The sequence below is a fragment of the Macrobrachium rosenbergii genome, chromosome 27, assembly GCF_040412425.1.
Source record: "Macrobrachium rosenbergii isolate ZJJX-2024 chromosome 27, ASM4041242v1, whole genome shotgun sequence".
NCBI lineage: Eukaryota > Metazoa > Arthropoda > Malacostraca > Decapoda > Palaemonidae > Macrobrachium > Macrobrachium rosenbergii.
Window position 1 is genome coordinate 9945150 of NC_089767.1, and position 13011 is coordinate 9958160.

Sequence of the window (13011 nt, forward strand, 5' to 3'; positions counted from 1 at the left end):
TTCTTAGCCACGTAAAATAAGTCTAATCCTTCGGGCCAGCCCTAGGAGAGCTGTTAATCAGCTCAGTGGTCTGGTTAAACTAAGGATTACTTAACTACTGAGACGTGCGTGTCTCTCCTTTGCCATAGAGATCAACAACCTAACCGTATCATCCCCACGAGAATGCACGGGCAACAAATCAAATGCACCTAGCACCCAGCAACCAAACAACGCCTCCAACGGAGACATCTGAATAGACTCACTGACCAGTGTTAATGCTATGACAGACCGTTATCTACATATGGGTCCCAATGTGTATCATTGCCACTCACAGTGGTTCTAAGAGCTTCAAGCACTTTCCTATTAGCTCATTCACATAACCCATTAGCTTCTGGTCTATACAGAAGGATCGTTACTTTCTGTATCCCCATAACTTCTGCCAGACATTCTAAAGTCTTATACACAAATTCCCTACCATTATCTGTAATCAGTACCTCAGGCACCCCGTAACGACAAGCAAACCCATTGAAAAATGCAATAGCCACTTCTGCCGTTTTATGCTTTAGCGGAAAAATATCTACCACCCTTGTCAATTCATCTACCACCACTAATAAATACCTATAGCCATACCCAGATTCACAAAAATTCCCCACAATATCCATGTGGGCCCTCTGGAATGGTCTACTAGGGATAGGAAAAGAACCCAGTTTATAAGGAGTAACCCTCGCTGGTTTACATGCATTACAAACAGGACACCCCTTCACAAAACTCTCTACGGAAGACAACATATTCTTCCAGGCACATTCATTACGTAACCCATGATACGTCTTCTCAATCCCCAAATGTGGACTACCAAACTTACAAAGCACTATTTCCAAAACTACTGGAATCAAGGCTTTTGGGACTACAATCTGTGTCACATCCCCTGTATCCTCATTACTCCTTAACTTTTATTTAATTTTCCTAACTAACAAATTACCCTCTAACTCCAGACCTGAAAAAGGCAATTAATAACCCTTCCTAATCAATTCACCTCTGCAGAACGCCTTTATGTCTGCTAAGACCTCATCTTCATCTTGTTTCTTCTCTACCAGGCTAATATTCCAATCTATAGAATCACCAGTAACAAAACAAGCCTGGTTACCCTCTGTATCATAAAAACTTCTACTAAGAGCATCAGCTACCACATTATGTCTGCCTTCTATGTACTTAAGTTTTGCATCAAAATCCCTAAAAAGAGAAAGATCAGGCTTATTAAAAAGATCCAACAATGGCTTATGATCTGTAAGAACTTCCGCTTTATTCCCCATTAACAACATCTTAAAATGAACCAAATAGACACAACAGCGAAAGCCTCTTTATCAGTTGTCACATCAACCTCTCAATGCTAACCCATGTCTTAAATTTCCTACTGTAAAAAACTATGGGATGCAATTTACCACCAAATTTCTGCATGAGACATGCGCCTATTTCCTCCTGACTGGCATCTGTCACTAACATGAAAGGTAACAAAAAATCCGGGAAACACAAAACTGGAAGACTTGTTAAAGCATCTTTAACTTTCTGAAAGGCCGACTGCTGTGATGCGTCCCATAAAAATTGTACATCCTCCCTTAAAACATCTGTCAGGGGAGCTGAAAACGTAGAAAATCCTTTCACAAACCTCCTAAAAAACCTGCCATCCCCATAAACGACCGTACCTGTTTCTTGGTCCTGGAGAAGGAAGATCGACGATTGCTTAATCTTATTCCTATGCACCCTTACTCCAGCCTTAGAGATGACGTGGCCTAAATACAAGATTTCTTTCTTCAAGAAATCACATTTAGCCAGTTTAATTTTCAAACCTGCCAACCTAAGTCTCCTAAGAATGTTCCCTCAGCACCTCTTAAAGGTTCCTCAATTGGATCCGAGGCAATTAAGATATATTCCATGTAGACTAATACGGATTTCCCTATCAACCCATGCAAAACTGTATTCACTAATCTCGAAGTTATAGGACTACCTGACAAACCAAAAGGCATCCATGTAAACTCATATGGAACTTGCAAAAACCATTGTATAAGATCAACTGACGAACAGATATTCCTACCCCCTATTTCTACAAACAGGTCCGGCAAACACGCTACTGGATACCTGCCAGGCACCGTCTTTTCATTCAGCTTCCTAAAGTCTACACACACATGGACAAGCCATCTTTCTTAGGCACTGCTAACAATGGAAAATTAAAAGGTGAGGAACTAGGCCTAATTATACCTTCCTATTCCCACTTATTAATCTCTTGCTCAGCCTGCTCTCTAATCTTAAAGGGTATCCTTTACGGAGGGACAAAAATCGGCTTAGTCCCTTCCTCGAGATGCACCTTGTGTTCCAACACGTTTGTTAATTAACTTATCCCCTAAGGGCAACTATATCCGAAAGATCCTCCAGAACCTCACCTAAATCCCCTATATATTCTTTATAATCAGCATTAGCTAAATTATCCGTAAAAAACTTTCTCCTAATTTGCATTTCTGCATCAGAAAACTCATTTTGATTCCCTATGAGAGCAACTGAATCAGTTCCATCATTCCAGTCTTCAAAATCCAAAACATAAGTATTCTTCTGATAGTTCCAAACTGAATCATTACAGTTCAGCAATTATACACACTTGCCTAGACATTTTTACACCTTTTAACTAAACTTTAACTAGACCGGTCATACCTGGTTCTAAAACCAAATCATCCAACAAAACACCTTTATATAAATTATTCCCCTGGCCTTCAGGCTCAATATCACCTTGTAACTGGTTATTTACTACAGGTTCCATATTATCATGAATATCACCCATATTATCATCAATATCACTCATAAAAGTATTCCCCTTCATTTCACTAGTACCCACATACAGGAGACTTTGTTACGCCGGCAATCAGGGTGACCCAAAAGAATTGTGTTTCGTAAAGCAACAACTTTAATCACCAAAACTGGTTCCCTAATTAACTGATTACCTAACACGAAACAAATGGTAGCCAAACTAAAAAAAATCCAACTTATGAGCCTGAACATCACATACCTTCTCATTCGAAGGTTTCAGCAGATACTGGGAAAACATCGACTGATAGAATTCAAAGTCCAATAAACTAACAGAGGCCTCTGTATCAAAATTTAGAACCTCCAAACCAAAAGTGCTACATGACAATAACAATTCATTATCATTTTTCCTTTTGTTGATCGGTCTTCCAAAAATTTTGCCAATCCCTAGATAGATTCCTTTGAATAATCCCCTTGAGGAGCTTTCTTAATGGGACTACCAAAGCTCTGGGATGGAGGTCTAACATTACCCCGTTTTTGGGATGGACAAGACCCCCAAGAGTGACTCGAACTCCTGCGTCTCGCACAATATCTAACTCGGCAATTCTTCTTAGTATGCCCTACTCTGTTACAGTTGAAACACCGAAGCTGTGGCGTTCAATCCTTGAAGTTCCTATCACTGTTTACCCTTGCACCAAGACTATTAGAAGCTAAAACTGGTTTTCTATTAATGTTTACCTTGCCATAAAAACGGCCGGAGGCAAAGCCTGAATCCCCTTGTGATGGTGTACTTTGGAATGCCCACAAAAGCGCCCAGTAACCCACTAAAAAAGCTACTATCAACTGCAGGACATTTCGACATGGGTTTGCGAACTTGAGAAAAAATCAGCGCCTCATCAGCTGTATGCTCTATATTCTTATTAAAATTATCCACTATAGCATCTGGGACCTCATGTAAAAGCCATGATAAGTGCTATAATTTCCTTAAGTCGTCCAAAGACATATTGTCACCATTTACCCAATCAGACCCTCTCAGTTTCTTTACTAAATCTATAGTCTGATCATATAGCCTGGAGCTAAAGCCAACCATCGAATCTTGGCCTTTCCTTACTTTAAAGAATGCCCGAACGTCATGAACCACTTTCCCGGTTTCTACAACTCCATAAGTTTTTCTAAGAAATCCCTTAGAACCTCCCATGTTAACCAATATCCCCCTTGTCGAGGGTGAGGAACCCTCGAGCTCCGTTAAATGCTTCATTGCCATTTGTAATTTTCTTAGCATTGAGGTAATTGTCTGCCCCTTCAATAAAAATCTCTATTGGTTGGGGAAGAGTCCCATTCACTAACCCGGGAAATGGTTGAATTCCAGGGGCCATTGTTGTGACCTTAAGGACCAAGGTCTTTTTGTCTTCATCCCCCCCTGCCATACTGTCTAAACCAAAGAAACTCAAGAACACGACCGGATCTCAGTTCCATACAATACCGAAATCTACAAAAAAAAAAAAAAAAAAAATCTACAAGTCCACAAAAGACCCAGAGAAAAAAGGAGAATACGATATTTATTTCCCCTTCATCTAAGATAAAACAAACAAAAAACACCAGAAAGAAATATTCCCAAGACAAAAAAACAAAAACAAAAAAAAAACAAAAAACAAATGAAACTTCAAAATAAAATCTACGAGCAAATCCCTGCGGGGTAAAAACAGCCACCATCTCCAACACTGACGGTCAAAGTTAGTCAGTCACCTGGTTAACCATTTGAAGGTCAGAGAGAAACCCCAAAGTCATCAAAACATGAAAGGGGAAGAAAGGCGGGAGAAGAAAAGGAGGCGGCGGAGAAAGGGAGAAGAGGATGCCGAAGAAACCCCTCTATACTAACCACTCCGCCCAGTGCCTTGCAATGCAAACAATTCTCCAGAGCCCTCAGACACCGATGGAACAACAAACCAACAGCTGTCTCTGGGTCAGGAGTGCTAACCCCAGCAGAAAGCAGTCACAACACCTCCCCTGACCACAAAGCACTCATTACATGCATGCGCGTATGTAATGTACACGAAATGCGTCAGGAACATATATTCAATCAATGCGATAAACTCACAGTAAAACCAAAATAAACATTCACAATACAAAGAAGGGAAAGAGGAGAGAAAATAAAATCACATACCAACTAGCCTCAGTTTGTTCCCTTTAGGCCCCTACTGTAATACACCTAATAACAATAAAAAAAAGGAAATTAATTGGGAATCCACTCAGACAGGAAGCCAAAAGAACACGGAATTACTGTATCCCGAAAATAAAAAATGAACATTCACGTATCTTCTCTTTCCCACGTCCCAGCTACTATGGGAGGCCTAATCACCCACTATCTACACTAAGGATTACCACATCACCATATATATACCGCATAAATTCGATCCGTACCCCCCGATATACCAAAACACCACCATTGTCAAACGATACTTAGTCCCTTAAAGTATGTCAAGCCAGTTGCCTCCCAGCTCCCTTAGGTCATCACTCCTCAGTCATGGGTGCCAACCTACCTGACAGACCTACCCATTGAAACCTACTTTAATTACCCAGACCCGTCTCTCTGAAGGCGTGTTCACTTGTTTACACTGCCACCACTGTAATCCTTCTCTGGACTTCTTCCATTAACCAAAATCCTAAATCTCAAAGCACAAGAAACAATCTACCTTTAAAGTCAACACCGTCATCCCTGCTCATCGAAGTCCTCCTAGGAATGTCAGTTCCCATCTCCTAACCCTCTCTCTCTCTCTCTCTCATGTCATAGCTCAAATTAAACCAAGCCTAGACAAAACTCATGTTCTACCAAAAATACAGTTTTATTCTCAAACTTAACATGGCAAAACAAAAACAAAATTAAAGAAGAGAAGGTCAAAGACTGTCCTTAACTTCTGGCAAATAAGTAAATGGAAAAATCAAACTCTCGGACTGGTAAATAAATTTTGACACCAGTCATTTAAACACTCCCAAAAATAATGTCAAAGTCTGTCATGATCGAAGTCATAGTTATATGTCAGAAATTCCTTTAACATGTGACCACTAACAAACCCATCTTTTACTGGCAAAGTCTAGCGCCCTCCACAAAGCAGAACATCTATCAATTAAAGTTACTGCCCGAATAATCCATCTGTATTCGAGATTCAATATTGAAGTTACTGCTCGAACAATCCACCTGTACTCGAGATTCAATATTGCACCTCAACGACCCCCTTTCTAGTGGACTTACACACACTCACGTGGAGATCCCATGACATGATACAGGTCTACAGGGTCAACACTCGTGACCCTGTGAGCCACCTAGATTTCCAAGACCTAAATTCCTTTCGCTCATCGCAAGAACTACAGTTTACAAAACATCCCGGTATGCGCTGACACAAGTGTTCATCTCGCCCCAAGTTTTCTTAAACACGCTAACACTGTCGCACATTCCGTCAAGGATGATATGACGTACGTTTCATTGCCCCATAACTATATACAAATTGTTCTATTTGAGCTGTCAACACACACACACATATATGTATAAATATATATACAAAAAAAAAATATATATATATATATATATATATATCTATATATATATATATATATATATATATATATATATATATATATATATATACAGTATATATATATATATATATATATATATATATATATATATATATATATATATATATATATATACAGTATATATATATATATATATATAATATATATATATGTATGTATATATATATATATTATAATCACTTTAGCTCATGATTCTTTTATCACACATTACCACAGGTGAAAAATAAGAGACGGGGTGCTGGTCCTGACCAGTTTCGACTTTATTTCCAAGACACTGACGAAGTTCTGATACAAACTATTAGGAGTCACAAATGTATATACTACAGAGACAGTAATGACGAACATACACAACCGTTTGTTACAACAGATCCCCCACTGACAGGTGTCAAGGTAGGCGTGGCTTCAAAACTCATTTGGGGTTAATCACAATATGGTCTCAAGGGACAATACCTATACACATAGAGGCCATAGGAGACTACAAAGCCACCCCTGACAGGTGTTAGGGAGGCGGGGCTGGAACCTCATTAGTACTGCTGCCCCCGTACTGTTTACAAATATAATCTTTTTCCAATACGTCTCTACTGCCTACCTTAAAATTTAAACATTTTACAAATTTCTTTTGATATTATAAGGTCAAGTTTATAACTGCCTCAACTGATGTTCATATTATGGCCATAACTTTCTTTTATGAAGATTGATTCAATTATATTCCTTTTCAGTGCATTATTAGAATCCTTTTCAGTGCATTATTAGAATACGCTATCTTTTTTGCTCCTTACCAGTAGATAGCATGGTTGTTCTCACTAACATGTACAAAAATACCACTGTTCACCGGTGCATATCTCACACTTTTTTTATGCTGATCTATTCTCTTTTCTGGTGCTTTACCCGTTTGACCAATATAAAAGTTGTCACAAGACTTACATGAAATTTTGTATACACATCCTTTTTTGTTATTTGTAAGTACTTGTTTCACTTTTATTGTTCTTAAATGTGATATTAACACCAAAATTCTTAAGACGGGATATCTTTCATATTATTAATACAAGGTAGTACCAGGAAATTTTCTGTGTTGTAAGGTTCATTCAACTTTGATGCAGACGTATCTTTTTTTTTTTTACAAACACACCACCGAACTCCCCTCCAATTTTCCCTTTTGGCTTCTTCACTAGTTATTACAGAAATTATTTAATCAATATCATAGCAAAATCAAACAAAATAAAGTAAGAGAGCTATTCTCGAATAGATGTGCTCCTTTATTCTTATTATCATGCAGTAGAGGCGTACATTATTTCCACAAAACTCAGACATGCAGATACATTTAGATTTCACACAAATAACTTGACAAACAACATAGTTCTCGTCTGTCGGTCACCTGACAAAAGGCAGTTCACAAAAAAAATCAAATCAGTAATTTTTGTAGGACAACAGACGATACTAATAATTCGACAGTAAGAAAATAGAGCGTATGAAAATATGTTAATACACAAAAAATATTACTAAAAGATTGCTATGCGGGGAATTTCTCACAATTAGTAACCATATTAGGTTTTTTCCTGTTTTAATCCTAAACAGCTTAGCTATCGCCGTGGCGTTTGGCACTGGTTTTCTAGTCTCAGTTCTGCGTATTTATATCTTGGCCTTAATTTTACTTAAAATATCATAGACTTAGTTTTTTTTACGTATTTATAACCTGGATTTACATCGTAAAATCCGTGTTTATATATTTTATGGAACAAAGATATGAAGGGAAAAAATAGATAATTGTTATCCTTACAATAACATGTCGAATCGTTTTCTCTGAATCGAAAACAAAATGATGCCGTTTTCTTTAATTATAGATCGCTGTCATGTATGGGACACTCGTACCAGTTTATCTCACTTCCTTTAACAGTAACACGAGCAAAATGATCGAAGACAGTTTTGCAACATTATCAATTTCTGTAAATTTTATCGTCACTGTTTTCGCAGTGATAGGGAAAATTACACGGCTAGCCTGTATACTTTTCGTGATGTCTGTGTTACGATATGAGGCGTTATGAAGAGTTTTACTTTTTCCTCTTACTCTGTATGTTCAATATAAGAATTTCTATATATCAAACAGTATAAATTACATATAACTATGACAATTTTCATTAAAAAAAAAACCATGGTTTACGTATTCGCACTGTAACCTATCATTCAGCCAACAGTTTTATTTTTTAATATCCTAGTTTCTTCCGTTAACCTATGTATGCATTTATAAATGCTGATCCATGAGGGTAATGGTGAAATGTCTTCAATATTCTTTTAGGTTTACTATCTATTAGTAAAGAGCTCTAACTTTTTATTAACTGCTCATCCAGTCTTTCGAAGGTTCTTTACACCCGCAGTCTCACAGGCCCCTCACTGTGGAACAATTTGCAGAAAAAATGGCATCGAAGTGTTATTTCAATTGATAGTTTTAATTCTTCGCGGATTGTTTTTCCCTCGGCTAGACGTCAAGCTTGGCACTCACAATTCATTCCTGAAATTCAGTTGAACACCAAGGAATGATCGAACGTATCCTTAGTAAAAAAAAAAATCAAATTCTTTTTGCAGCTCTTCCCTCTTATCAAGTTGTTAATTCCTAACATTGTTGGATATAATTGTGCCCCACAATAGACTCCACAGTTTTTCAAGCTCCGTGCTCTTGGGTACAGCTATGAATTAAAAAATTGTATTTTATACCATTTCCAGATGTTCGCCCATGGGTCAACTCCATTAGTTTACGGCTGGTACCTCAACGGGAATGGTCTGCAAATGTTACTGATAGTATTTCATAAGAAAATTCTAACGCCCATTTTCTTTACCAGGCACATTAATGGGAAATACCGTGTATTATACTAAACTGTATTTTTTCCTTTCTTTTTTATCGTAACCGAACCGCCATAAAATAAGAATAAATATATTCTACCTACAAAAGATTAAATAAATCTTAAAAAACAAAATAAAAAATTTGGTTTTAAGATGATAATTTTAAGATTTACGTTCATTTAAATCTGAACTTTCATAAGGCTGTTCGAAGGGTTTCTTACAGGTCTCTGAACCACTCTCATAGGATAAACCGAAATTTATGAGGATACTGACAATTTCCATCTTGACATAGTCGTTGGATGGAGTTTGGCCAATATAAAATATGGTCAACTGTTAACGTGAACCTGCACTCAATATACAATGACTGGGTCATCATCTTTGCTATTCATCGCATCCGTGAGTCAAGCAAGTGTGCCCATTTCGAATAAGAGATGAAAATATTTCAACGTTAGGCTCATTTTACTAAAACCCCGTAGGGGGCAGTGCCGTAAGTACATCTCATATGGTGCATTGCAGGAATTACTTGGGTTCTTTGCAGCGTCCCTTCGCCCCCAGCTGCAACCTTTCATTCCTTTTACTGTACCTCCGTTCATGTTCTCTTTCTTCCGTCTTACTTTCCACCCTCTCCTAACAACTGTTTCATTGTGTAACTGCGAGGTTTTCCTCCTGTTATCCCTATAAAACCTTTTTAATCGCAATTTCCCTCTCAGAGCTGAATGACCTGCTTGGCTCCAGCCTTTGACCTAATTCCATTCCATTCCATTCCCTTTAGTGAAAAAATGCCGTAGTACTTAAACGAGTTTGGCTCACTTTGTTATCACATTTATTGCTCCATCATGTCTGTCAAGTACCAAAGACGATGGGGTTTCAGATATTCCATGAACACACAGGAATGATTCCAGTCGACCTGGTATTAGTGGTTGCAGTTTTGTTGCCTCATTTTCACATTTCCATTGACATCATGAGTATGTAACATAGGTCTAGAAATGCACCAAATGTCCTTAATTCGTGAAATATTTCTTGGATAAGATTTCTGAAGTGCTTCTATAACACCAGAAGTCATTGAAAATTATAACGAAGGAATTTATAGGACTTCTAGTGGCTAAAAATTATTCATTTCTTCAGTGGCATATTTTTTTATTACGTTTTCTTTAACTGGTGGCCTCACTACTTACAGTTCAGCCAAACTAAAGATATGACAGGAAATAATAAGCTGATGGTTTAGGGCCATCGATATAAATAGCACAGTGAGAACTTAATTGGTCTACTGTGTTTTGAAAGTAGAGGCTGCATTATGAAAACTGAGTTTTTATTTGGAGTTATTGCAGTGATCACACATCTGTGGGAGTTCGGTCTCATCTGTGTATATTGCATGTTGGGGCATTTTGGTCTACGTTTTGAATTGTTGCTTTGATATTTATGGGTATAAGGTAAATTTTGTATAATTAATACCTATACGTAAACGGTAAAATTCTATAATACTGGATGGATGGTTTCATTTAGATTTTAAACTTCAATGAGTTTATTTGCTTTGATGATAAATGGTGATGAATGGTTACGTATGACAGCGTTCCTCCCAAAATATAATATGTTTGTTTTCCTATCTCCCCGAATACTAACGGGGGGATAGCTGGCGGTGAATTTAGCTCACAATTTGCAACCTGTACAGATTTTCTACCACACGGAATGTGAAGAGCGAATGAATGTTGTTATATGTTTACTTGCTTGGTATTTGAAGCCTATTGCATTATCTTTTAATTTCCATAAATTCATGGACATTATTTTGGAAGTGTTAGCCGTTCGTAATGCACTCGTTGTGCATAATTATTTGGGTGATCTTTCAGTTTGAGGACATTTTATCCACTACAATTAAACTTCTAATTCCTCCCAGTTTTCAACACCTGATAGTTTCACTTTAACAACGGTTACCTTTTGTGTAAGACTTCAATGGCAAGAGCATAAGTACAAGGGTATTAATCTGAGATGATAAATCAATGGCAAAACAGCTCTATCCACCTTTAGTGCCCAAATTCCTTTCACTAACTGAACTGAATTATTGTGAGTGAATAACTACAAAAGTGCGCTTCTACTTGTACCTCACGACTGTTAAGGAATATGTTGTCCAATGCTATCGGGAAGACAGTGGGAGTCCCCTTGCTAGTTAAGACCCAGTGGTCAAGTTTAGGATGTAATAAATTTCTGTACTACATTTTCATGAATTATGTAAATGCACGTCAGGTTAGTTAGGGGATTCTACGTAAGCAATCACCCCCCGCCCCCTTCATCTTCTATCCCCACAACTACAGCCAAGTAAGGGCCCAAGGCCATAGGTTACGGAAAGGATGCCTCATTGAATTTTGCTGCTGTGAGACTTTCGGTGCTCTCGTTGGCGGCGTTGGGCATACGTTCAAGGTCGAAAGTTTGAAGCGGTGTCAAATATGGAAAAATCGCCCCTATATTAAATATCTGTGATTCCAGATGGCAACTGACATTTAACTTTATTTATCACTAATGTAAACATTGCGCCGTTTCGAACTCTTCCTTGGGAATCCTATTTTCTAATCCAAATATATCAGAATAAACATTACCCAACAGAACTTGAAACAACACCTAAACTATAAAACCACTAACGGGAAGTTATATTGCTGCCTAAATAGAGAAAACGAACGATACAAAAGTAAAACCGCTAAAAGCACCTATTACACATTTGCTCGAAAACTATCAGCCAAGCACCACCTGCCCTCATAAACCTTTTCCATGGTTAATGAACTGTGTTAATGACTTTTAACCCAAACAGGAGGAAGGGAAATAAGATAATATACACCACAAGAATAAATAAATTCGAAATAGACAGCATGGTAATACAACATTTAAGACCGTGATGACATACCCTAAGGAATTAGCTTATACACACAGCTAAAGGGTCATATGGAAAAACAAATAAAACGGATTACATGAATTGACAACTAAAACATGCAAAGCAAAATGAACAAGAAATCGATAATGGCAAAGAAAACGGGGTTAATAAAGCATAATGCTGATAATGCTAGTAACCTATAAAAAAAAATTGGTTTATTCAACTTACCAGTCGGAGGAGTGGAAATACTTGAATTATAAGAGGTGACACACTCAAGACATTTACGTGAGTCAAATCAAAATATTCACAACACTAGTACCGAAATTCCTAATCCAGCAAGAGAAAGTCAGACGGCGAGGCACAAGTGATAATAAATCAGGCGCACTGGAACAGGTGAAATCACTTGAAATCCGCTACAAATGGTGGAACCACACGGGCAGAAATCACTTGAAATCCGCTACAAATGGTGGAACCACACGGGCAGATATAAATAAGAATGTACGTAATAACGTAAAGTGAACAAATAAAGCTATGGGTTTCCGGAAAGTTAGCTAGCTGCTCTGCAGCAAGGAGACAAATAAGCACGCGACGTTACAACCACCCGCCGGCCACTCTGGGACTGAGGTTCCGCAACTTAGTTTACTATGAAAACAGTTGAACCAGACCACTGACCTAAAAATCTTAACTATCTCACTGGGCTGGGATCGAATGATATATTCTCGAAATAAACCACTCATCAAACATATTACAGATAAGTAAAAACTATAACTGAAATTGGCCATTCACACAAAATGTTTCATTGTTAATATTGTATTGGTCTACGGACGCAGCTACATCTTGAAGGGTGACAATTTACCAGCCGGGTGTCCGATTCACAGAAAGATTATCATCACTTCCTGTTGTATTAATGACTACCATAATCTTACTGCGGGGTTCAATCTTTAATTTGGTATAAT

The 13011-nt window shown here is 37.8% G+C and overlaps 1 long non-coding RNA gene across 1 annotated transcript in view; it reads right to left on the reverse strand.

Moving 5' to 3' along the window:
• The window catches only part of LOC136853390 (uncharacterized), a 58083-nt gene extending 45375 nt beyond the window's left edge, over positions 1-12708 (reverse strand). Inside the window, exon 1 of the long non-coding RNA XR_010857444.1 lies at positions 12284-12708. This is a non-coding gene — a long non-coding RNA (uncharacterized lncRNA). The remainder of the gene's footprint in view (positions 1-12283) is intronic.
• Positions 12709-13011: the final 303 nt, after the last annotated feature.